This window comes from Camellia sinensis, chromosome 10 (assembly GCF_055761805.1).
Source record: "Camellia sinensis isolate YWXY chromosome 10, ASM5576180v1, whole genome shotgun sequence".
NCBI lineage: Eukaryota > Viridiplantae > Streptophyta > Magnoliopsida > Ericales > Theaceae > Camellia > Camellia sinensis.
The window spans coordinates 183,091,207-183,101,824 of NC_138970.1; the positions used below are offsets into that span (position 1 = coordinate 183,091,207).

At 46.6% G+C, this 10,618-nt stretch overlaps 1 long non-coding RNA gene across 1 annotated transcript; it reads left to right on the forward strand.

Moving 5' to 3' along the window:
- The first annotated feature begins 348 nt into the window (after positions 1 to 348).
- Positions 349 to 1,908, forward strand: LOC145801796 (uncharacterized). The gene is made up of 2 exons (XR_014343448.1): positions 349 to 471; positions 1,045 to 1,908. It is a non-coding gene; the product is annotated as an uncharacterized LOC145801796 (long non-coding RNA).
- The last annotated feature ends 8,710 nt before the right edge of the window (positions 1,909 to 10,618 follow it).

Genomic DNA, 10,618 nt, shown 5'->3' on the forward strand with positions numbered 1-10,618 from the left:
TTGCCATACCTTAGCATAGATAAGAAAGAGAAGAAGTCATTCCCTAGACTTCCAGAGAAAATTCAACTTCAAAGAGAAAATTGGTCCAGAGAAATTCTGGGAAGAATTTCTCTGGACTTTCCAATTTCTCTAACATTCCCTAGAATTCCCACTGTAAATTTCTCTGGCCTTCCATTCTCTCCAGAGAAATTTCCCTTCTCTCTAGAGAAATTGTAATGTGCTTCATCTTGTTTGAATATGCTATATTGTTGATATTGATTCAGAATTTCTACAATTTGTTTGGGAAATTCCTATCATTTTCTTTGAATGAATTCAATAAATTTTTGTTGCACTTATCTACAAATTTTTCAAGGTATATCTATCCTTACCTAATTCTAATGGAGAGTGGGAAATATACAGAAGGCCAGAGAAAAAAATTTCTCTGGAGAGAAGGGAAGACCAGAGAAATTTGCAATGGAAAGTCTAGGGAAGGTAAGTCCCTGCACCAATTTTCTCTGTGAAGTCGAATTTAGCAAAATCAACAATTATTACCAACTCTACAACCTGAATTCTGTAGAATCAAATATCAAATTTCACAGAGAATTCTCTGTGAACTTCATAGAGAATTCTGGTTCACAGAGAATTTCTCTGGTGACTTCACAGAGAAATTTTCAAATTTCTCTGACTAAATCACATACTCATCTCTGTGATTTTCTCTGGCCATCTAGAGAAAATTTCTCTGGCCTTCCCTTCTCTCCAGAGAAATTTCTCTTCTCCAAACCCAAAGAAATTCACTTAAACCAAATAAATTTCCCAAACCCAGAGAAATTCGCAAAGAGATGGAAAAGTCAGTGTATACGCAAAGTGCTTTCAATTTTCAGAGCTTTCAGGGTTTTTAAAGTAAGAACTCCTCAGATTCACACTCTCAATTTGTCCCTTTCTTGTTTATAGGAAATGAGTTTGCTAAAAATGAGGCCAAGGGTCTAAAATTGGCATGGGTTTGTATATAGAGACTCTTTCTTGTTCTCGGTTTGTCTCTAAAATGTTTTTCAATCTCGTTTATAGTGGTGGAGGAGTGAGAGATTCGTAGATTCGAAGAATGAGGTTCGGTGGATGATGGACTTATGGGACGCCATACTGGAGTTGGACAGAGTCGATACATGTGGGGGAGAATATGTCTGATAACAATAGAAGATTTCTTCGATGATCTGATCTGAGAGGCTGCCAAGAAGACAGAAGGCTTCTCAGGTCGAGAGATAGCGAAACTAATGGCCAGTGTTCAAGCAATCGTGTATGGACGCCTGGCAGCGGCAGTAGGTTCATTGATGATACGCATCACATTGAGTCCAGCAATAACACCATCATCCTTTGTTGCCTGACGTTGAGAATCATTGAAGTAGGCAGCCTCCATGTCTGTTCAACAGCTCTGCAATGCAACTATGGCGCTCTCTCTCTCTAGATTCTCTCTCTAAAATGAGGTTCGGTGGATGATGGACTTCTGGGACGCCATACTGGAGTTGGGCAAAGTCAATACATGTGGGGGTGAATATGTCTGATAACAATCGAAGATTTCTTCGATAATCTGATCCGAGAGGCTGCCAAGAAGGAGCGGCAGTGGGTTCATTGATGATTCGCATTACATTGAGTCCAGCAATTACACCATCATCGTTTGCTGCCTCACGTTGAGAATCATTGAAGTAGGCAGCCTCCATGTCTGTTCAACAGATCTGCAATGCAACTATGGCGCTCTCTCTCTCTAGATTCTCTCTCTAGAATGGAGAGACAAATCATCGAATTGGTTTATGGAGGTTTGAAGGGTGAGGGATATGAAATTTCTCTGTAGGGACCTTAGACATCATAATATAATTTTGTGGACCTCTTCCATTACGAAAAGTGGGAGAGGGACCCTAGACCGATTTTCCCTAAAAATATTTGGTCTTTAAAAATTTTAATTTTGTCCATAAATGAACTTTTGTTACAGTGATATGGGAAAAAAGAACTTTTGTCTGCAAATATTTGGTCATTAAAAGTTATTTTACCCTTAAAGGTTTTTTTGCCTAATATGTATTTTAATTAAAAACAAAAATATATTTATTTAATTAAAAACACCTTGATGTGTTTTACCTTAAACCTAAAAAAAAAAAAAAAATTGATAAAATTATTACTAAAACTATAATTAAAAACACCTTCATGTGTTTTACATTAACCAAAATGAATTAATAACATCATTACTAAAAACTTTAATAAAATTATTTTTAATTAAATATATATTATCAAAATGAACTTTTAAGGACAAAATAATTAAGATTTAAGAAAATTTTATTAATATTTGCTTCAATGGAAAACCAAAATATTTTTATTAATATTTACATTAAATGCATATCAATCAAAATATTCTTATTAATATTTATATTTAATGCATAACATGGGTTTAAGAAAATTTTGCTTGGAAAAGTGACGTGTATAAACCCATAAAGGCCACGAATCACTATGAACAATCCAAGCCCATCACTTGGAGCCCAATGCATAACCTAGCTGGTGAGGTCCAGGACAGCTGGAGTCCAACATGGCATAAAGAACCAATGACATTCAAACACACGGCAGGTGAAGGACGAGTCACATCAGCAGACAAAGATCTGTAAAGTTATTGCCACTGCACATCACTATTAATGCAACCCACCACAGCATTTATTACGACAACACCTCTTCGCCGGAACAGGACCCCCTTACCCTGAACAAGGTAAGCTACAGTATAGACTTTCGGCGAGGAGGGCAGGTTGGAAGGGACAGCGAAACGATTACCAAAGGATATAAGCAAGCGTTGAAGACAAGAAGAAGGTTAAACTTTTCTATCTTTGATCTCTCTCTCTACACTCTACTTCTCTTCCTAACTTGCTCATCAGAGGGTTCACTGGGGGACTACCCTGTTCCCCGTTGAACTTGTTTGCAGGTTACCCAGTGGGCTTGATCATTTGAACCTGGGCTTGAGGAGCTTGGACCAGTCCGGTTCATTCACTGGGACAAACTGTATCATTAGTTGGCGCCGTCTGTGGGAAGTGATTCTTATCCAGACGCCAGTTGTGCTCTGTCCTAACAACCTTTTCCTTCTACCCATCCAAGTGTATGGTCACGACTAGATCCATGGCTTCTCACCATAATGCTGTCGACCATCAAACCAACCCTCCCAATCTAAACAACCCACCACAGTATATCATTGAGCTTACCAACAGCATTAACTGCATGGCCGAACAAAACCAGGCCTTGATAAATGATTTACTCCAAAGAAACCTTCTGATGCCTCCTCCACCACCTCCAGATATCCCACCTAACCAAGAAAGAGCCCCGAGCCATACTGTTCCGCAACCCTATCCATCCAACTTGGAAGGTTTGCAACCTCCCTCCCCTCGCATATAAATCTACCACCTCCACCCCCACACCCTTCGGTCATGGCACCAGCCCCTGAAGGGGAAACCAGCAGCGTCCAGCCCCCATTGACTGACCATGGTGACCACATTCCCCTCTGGGACGCTAAACTCCGAGCAATGAAGCTCCAGCTCCAAGGGGTCATGCAGAACATTTAGCATAAACCCTCTACCACAGCAAGTTCACCATTTGTTACCTCCATCCGGGACAAACCTCTGTCCGCCAAGTTCAAGATGCCCACCATTGACTCTTTTGATGACACGACGGACCCAGTCGACCATCTAGAGACTTACCGTACCCTCATGATCCTCCATGCCTTCCCTGACGAAATCATGTGTCAGGCTTTCCCTATGACACTGAAGGGGTCAGCTCGACTGTGGTTCAGCCAATTACCAGCAGACTCTGTCTCCATTTTCCAACATCTCAGCGACTCCTTCTTTAGCCATTTCATTGGAGCCCAGCCCCAACGCCGCCCTGCAACCCAACTCCTCAACATCCGTCAGATCGAGGGGGAGTCGCTGCTCAGTTTCGTTACCCGCTTCAACACCGAAGCCCTGCAGGTAGCAAAAAACGATGATAAGGTCATCCTCATGGCTTTCATGGCCGGGCTACGATCGTCCGATTTCCTCTTCTCCCTCTCCAAAAACCTCCCGACCTCTATGGTCACCCTACTCTCCAAAGCCCAGAAATACATGAATGCCGAAGATTCACTAGCTGCTCGGCAGGATCCAATATCTAAAAACCCGACCCCCAGAGAAAAGAGAAAAGACTCAGAACCCAGAAACACCAAGTATAACAGCCAAACACCCCACTATACCGACCGACCTCCCCGTGCTGACCGGTCGGCACCAGCCCGACCGCCCGGTCGGTTCGAGCGGTACACGCCCTTTAATTCTCCCATGGAACAAGTCCTCCACCAGATACAACGAGACTACCCCCTCAAATGGCCCCTACCCTCACGGACCCCTTCCAACTGGAAAGACCAGTCCAAATATTATCGTTACCACCAAGACCATGGCCACAACACTGATGACTGCATCAACCTCAAGGATCAGGTCGAGACCCTCATTCGTCAAGGGCGTCTCAGCCGGTTCACGGACACCCGCCCACAGCAGAGGCAAAGAACCGAGCCCCTCAGAAACAACCGTCGGCGTACCCCACCCCGGCAGCCAGCCCAACCTAACCAAGGCCATGATCGTCCCCCACAACAGCCTCGGCCACCAGGTAATCCCCCTCTGCCAGTTGGTGAAATCCGAGTCATTTCAGGTGGCCTTGCTTATGGCGGACCATCTCGCTCCACTCAGAAGGCAGAGCTCAGGAAGATAAGGCAAGGCTCGGACAGAGCAGTTGCCACGGTAGACCGACCCTCCAAACAGCCCAAGCAGTGGACAGAGCCCATCACCTTCATGGACGCCGACTGTACAGGCATCCGTTATCCTCATGATGACCCTCTCGTCATTTCTGCCCTCCTCTCCAACTATAAGGTCAGACGGGTTCTTATCGACAACGGCAATTCTTCAGACATCATATTCCTCAACTATTTCCGCCAGCTTAAGATTGGGGAGGAAAGCCTATCTCCCCTCCAAACCCCTTTGGTTAGTTTCACTGGCGACCGGGTGACCTCCATCGGCTCCATCGATCTCCCCCTCACCATCGGCGAATACCCGCGGCAGACTACCAAGTTGGTCACTTTCCTTGTGGTCGACTGTCCCTCTACCTACAACATCATCCTTGGCCGCACCGCCCTCAACGCTTTCCAAGCTATCACTTCAACCTACCACCTCGCCATAAAGTTCCCTACCGACCTGGGCGTCGGGACAGTAAGGGGAGAGCAGACTGTAGCCAGGGAATGTTATGTCGCCTCACTCAAGGAAATCAAGCTGAAGGAGGCCATGATCATTGAAGAACTTGACGTCCGAGATGAGGACGAGCTGGTTAGAGGAGAGCCGGTTGAGGAGCTCGTCGAGGTTCCCATCGATCCCACCAACCCTATGAAGACTGCCAAGATCGACAGCCAACTATCCCCCCAAGCTAAGGCCGACCTTACCGCCCTTCTGATCGAGCACAATGATGTATTTGCCTGGACCCATTCAGACATGCCGGGCATTAACCCCTCTTTCATAACTCACCGCCTCAGCATCGAACCCCATTTCTGACCTTACCGCCAGAAGCAGCGCATCTTCTATCCAGAGCGCAATATACTTATAGCCGCAAAGGTTGACAAGCTCCTTGAGACCCAATTCATCCAAAACGTGGATTACCCTAAATGGTTGTCAAACCTGGTCCTAGTCCGCAAGAACAATGGCAAATGACAACTCTATGTCAATTACTCTGACCTAAATCGAGCTTGTCCCAAAGACAGCTATTCTCTTCCCCTCATAGATCTGCTGGTCGACGCCACGGCCGGTCATCAAATGCTCAGCTTATGGATGCCTTCTCTGGGTACAACCAAATCTTAATGCACCTGTCCGATCGGGAACATACATCTTTCATTACCGACTGAGGTACCTACCACTATCGCGTGATGCCATTCGGACTGAAGAATGCTAGGGCTACCTACCAACGGTTGGTCAATGCTGTTTTCCATCATCAGATAGGTTGGAATATGGAAGTCTATGTCGTCTACATGCCAATCAAGAGCAAACTCTCTATTGATCATCTGTCCAACCTGCGAGAGACCTTCGCCACCCTACGCAAGTACCAAATGAAGCTCAACCCAGAGAAGTGCGCCTTTGGCGCGGGATCTGGGAAGTTTCTAGGTTTTATGGTCAGTCAGCGGGGCATTGAAGCTAACCCTGAAAAGATCAAGGCTTTGATTGAGATGCAATCACCCAGAACGGTTAAGGAGGGTCAAAGGCTCACTGGCCGAGTTGCGGCCCTCAATCGCTTCATTTCCTGCGCAACAGATAAGTGCCTACCATTCTTCAAAGTTCTTCGGCAATCTTTTGAATGGACAACTGAATCTGAAGAAGCTTTTCAGCAGTTGAAGCAGTTCATGGCAAATCCCCACCTCCTTTCACAAGCAATCACGGGCGAGCCCCTCTTCTTCTATTTAGTCGTCTCAAGCGCCGCAGTCAATGCAGCTCTTATCAGAGAAGACGACTCTGTACAACAGCCGGTCTACTACATCAGTCGGGCTCTCAAGGGAGCAGAGCAGAATTACTTGCTGTTAGAAAAATTGTCCTTGGCCTTGGTCACCGCCTCCAGATGGCTTCGTCCTTACTTCCAGGCCCATTCCATAGTGGTTCTCACCGACCATCCATTGAAGAAGGTCATGCAACAACCAGAACTTTCCGGCAGACTCATGCAGTGGTCTGTGGAACTCAGTCAGTTTGACATCTCCTACCGGCCTCGAACAACAATTAAGGGACAGGTTATCGCGGATTTCATCTTGGAATTCACTAATCCTACCCTAACCGCTGCGCCCCCACCCCCACCAACCCCTACCGAGCCAGAAGACCCGCATTCATGGACTCTCAACGTGGACAGATCATCCCGCAGGGAAGGTAGTGGGACTGGCCTAATTCTCACCGCCCCTGAGGGCGGCTATTTCAAATGTACTCTCTGTTTCTTGTTTAATGCCAGTAACAATGAGGCCGAATATGAGGCATTGATAGCAAGACTTCGCCTCGCCAAGGACAATGGAGTCAGCCACATCCGGGTGTTCAGCGACTCCCAGCTCATCGTCGGCCAGATTACGGGGGAATTCGATGCCAAGGAGGACACAATGCGGGCTTACAGGGATATGGCCCTCCCCTTTGTTCGCCTCTTCAATACCTTCCACATCAAGCACATACGTCGGGCGGAAAACTCCAAGGCAGACGAGATGGCTCAGTTGGCCTCTGCAGACCAGTCCGACCTCAGCCACGGTGTCCGCTTCGAATACCTAGCCCACCCGGCCATCTCACCCGGCTTACAAGAAGTGCAGTTCCTCCAAAACGAACCCATCCCTTGGGCCTCCGACATCTTCCTATTTTTGACAACGGGGGAACTCCCAGATGACCAACAGCAGGCCGCCAAAGTCAGGGCCCAGTCGTCCAATTACATCCTGGTCAGTGGAGTCTTATACAAACGTGGTTTTTCACGCCCATACCTGCGATGCCTTAATTCGGCTCAAGCAACCTATGTAATGCGGGAAATTCATGAGGGAATTTGTGGCAATCATTCGGGCGGCAGGTCTCCGGCCCACAAAATACTCCGTACTGGTTATTTCTGGCCAACTCTCAATCAAGATGCGACTGATTTCGTGCTCAAATGTGATAAATGTCAACGTTTTGCCAACATCCCACATGCTCTTCCTACAGAGTTGATCACATTTTGCAGCCCTTATCTATTCGCCAAATGGGGGATCGACTTGGTCGGTCCACTTCCCACCGGCCGAGGTCAAACCAAGTTCGCGATCGTCGCCATTGATTACTTCACCAAGTGGGTAAAGGCAGAACCCCTTGCCACCATTACCGAGCGGAATACAACCAAGTTCATCTGGCAGTCGATCGTTTGCAGATTTGGCATTCCCTCAGGCCATCGTCTCCGACAATGGCAAACAATTTGACAACGCCAAGTACAGGAAGTTATGTGCCGACCTCCAGATTCAACCATGTTTCTCTTCCCTCGGTCCTCCCCAGGCCAATGGCCAAGTCGAGGTCACCAACCGTTCTCTCCTGAAGATCATCAAAACTAAGCTCGAAGCTGCTAAGGGACTTTGGGCTGAGGAACTATCGAATGTACTCCAGGCTTACCGAACTACAGCTCGGACTCCCACTGGGGAAACCCCTTTCCGCTTAACATACGACGCTGAGGCGGTTATTCCAGTAGAAGTCGGTCTGCCTACTCCCAGGGTTTTACATCCGGATCCAGCACAAACTGAAGAGCTCCGTCGGGCAGACCTGGACCTAATCGAAGAACTCAGAGAGACCACCGCGGTCAGACTAGCCGCATACCAACAGAAAATGAGAACACACTACAACCGGAAAGTCCGACCAAGGGAGTTCGCTGTAGGGGACCTTGCCTTGAGAGAAGCAACTCTTGCCACCAAAAATCCAACTGAGGGTAAACTGGCAGCCAAATGGGAGGGACTTTACGTTGTGAAAGCCAGATCACGTCCGGGCACCTACCGACTTCAGGACATGGAAGGTCGAGACCTTCCCTACCCATGGAACGCCGAACACCTGAAACCTTACTTTCAATAAGCTCCTACTTTTGTATCGCTCAGTAATTATATTTTCTTTCCGGCAAATTTACGCATTCTTGATATCTCCTTACGCAATGTAACTTTTTAATTAATTGGGTTACACTTCCCCTGCCATCAATTATATATCTCAGTTATTTGTATGGTGTCTCAATGACGCTTTGATTGCAGCACTCATGAAAAGTCTCAGCCAGACTGAGCATCAACAAGCCTCAGCCAGATTGAGCATCATAAAGCCTCAGCTAGACTAAGCACTAAAAAGCCTCAGCCAGAGCCTCAGCCAGACTAAGCATCAAAAAGCCTCAGCTAGACTGAGCATCATAAAGCCTCAGCCAGACTGAGCATGAAGCACTCGGCCAGACCAAGCCTCTGCCAGCCTAAGCATAACAAGTCTCCGCTGGACCGAGCGCCACAATTTCAGGATCAGACTGAGTTCCTTACGACGTCAGTGCATCATAGCTTAAGCCCTAACTAAGCATGCGTGCAGGGCTCGGTCAAAGCCATCTATGCAAACTTCATACTTGTGGAATTAGTAGACACACTTAGTTACAATTCCAGGTCCAAGTCTTTACACCACTCTTTGCTTAGTCAAATTCCAAAGACCTTTTTACACGTTTTCTTTACAAGTCAGGCCATTTTCTTCTCAATCAAACTCTTACAAGTCAGCCTGTTCCCTTACAAGCCAAGCCTCACTCCAATAAACCACTAATCTACTTCAGCAGTGTGGCAAACACAAACTTATAATTTCATTACATTTTAAATTTCACTCTGCATTAAAGAGTTCTTAACTTTACTCCTCATTGACTCTTTATTACAAGTTCAATTTCACTCTGCATTGAGGAGTTCTTAACTTTACTCCGCATTGACTCTTTATTACAAGTTTAATTTCACTCTGCATTGAGGAGTTCTTAACTTTACTCTGCATTGAGTCTTTATTACAAGTTCAATTTTACTCTGCATTGAGGAGTTCTTAACTTCACTCTACATTGAGTTTTTATTACAACTTCAACTTTACTCTACACTGAGAAGTTCTTACATTTACTTCTTATTACAAGTTTAACTTCACTTTGCACTTCACAATGAGTTATACACCTCATTCATTTCAGCTGTACAAGCACAGACAATCAAACGAAAACATAATTGCAATTTTATTTATTCAGAAATTTGTACATGAATTCATTACAGCCATTCAAAAAAAAAAAAAACTCTCTTAAGTACAAACTTTCTTCACTTCACTCATTCTTCCTCACTGGAGACAAGGTCTTCTTCTTCAATACCCTCATCCAGGGGGGTCTGGGCCACATCATCTTCACCAATTGTTTCACTACTGAGGTCTAAGTCTGGGAACAGTTCTTCAGCCCTACGTTTGAACATTTTCCAGCCACTGTCCCAGAACTCAGCCATTTCGTGTTTATAGAAGTCTGACTGCCGGAAGCTCTCAATCACCTCCACTTCAGTTTTGCCCCCAACGATCGTCCTCGATGGGCCCGCCCCCCCAGACTCCTCCCTCGCCAAACTGCTGGCGACCGCAGCATCCACTGCCATCTGAAACTCAGCAGACCCCTTGAATTGATCCACTGCTGCCATATATAGATCGGGGTAAGCCGCCCTTTCAGAGGCTGCCTTCACCCTCTCTTCGTCCAGCTCCTTCTGTAGGGTCGCCGTTTCAGAGGCTGCCTTAGCCCTCTCTTCCTCCCGCTCCTTCTTCAGGGACGCCCTTTTGGCAGTTGCCTTGGCTCTCTCTGCCTCCAACTCCTTCCGAAGGCTCTCTTTCTCTTCCAGTGCCTTTGTACGCTCGCCCTCCAGCTCCTTCTGCAGATCACTAATCTTCACGTCTGCCTCATCCTTCTGCCTGACCAGCTCTTCATTACTGCTCATCACCTCTTCGTACCGTTCGACCGCGACCGCGCAGGCTTTTTCGGCCTCATCCAACCTCTTCTGCTCGCCAACCAGTTGGAACTCGAGCGACACAACCTGGCGGCATGTGTTCTCTAGCTCCACCTTGACCGTTTGCAGCTCAGCGTGGGC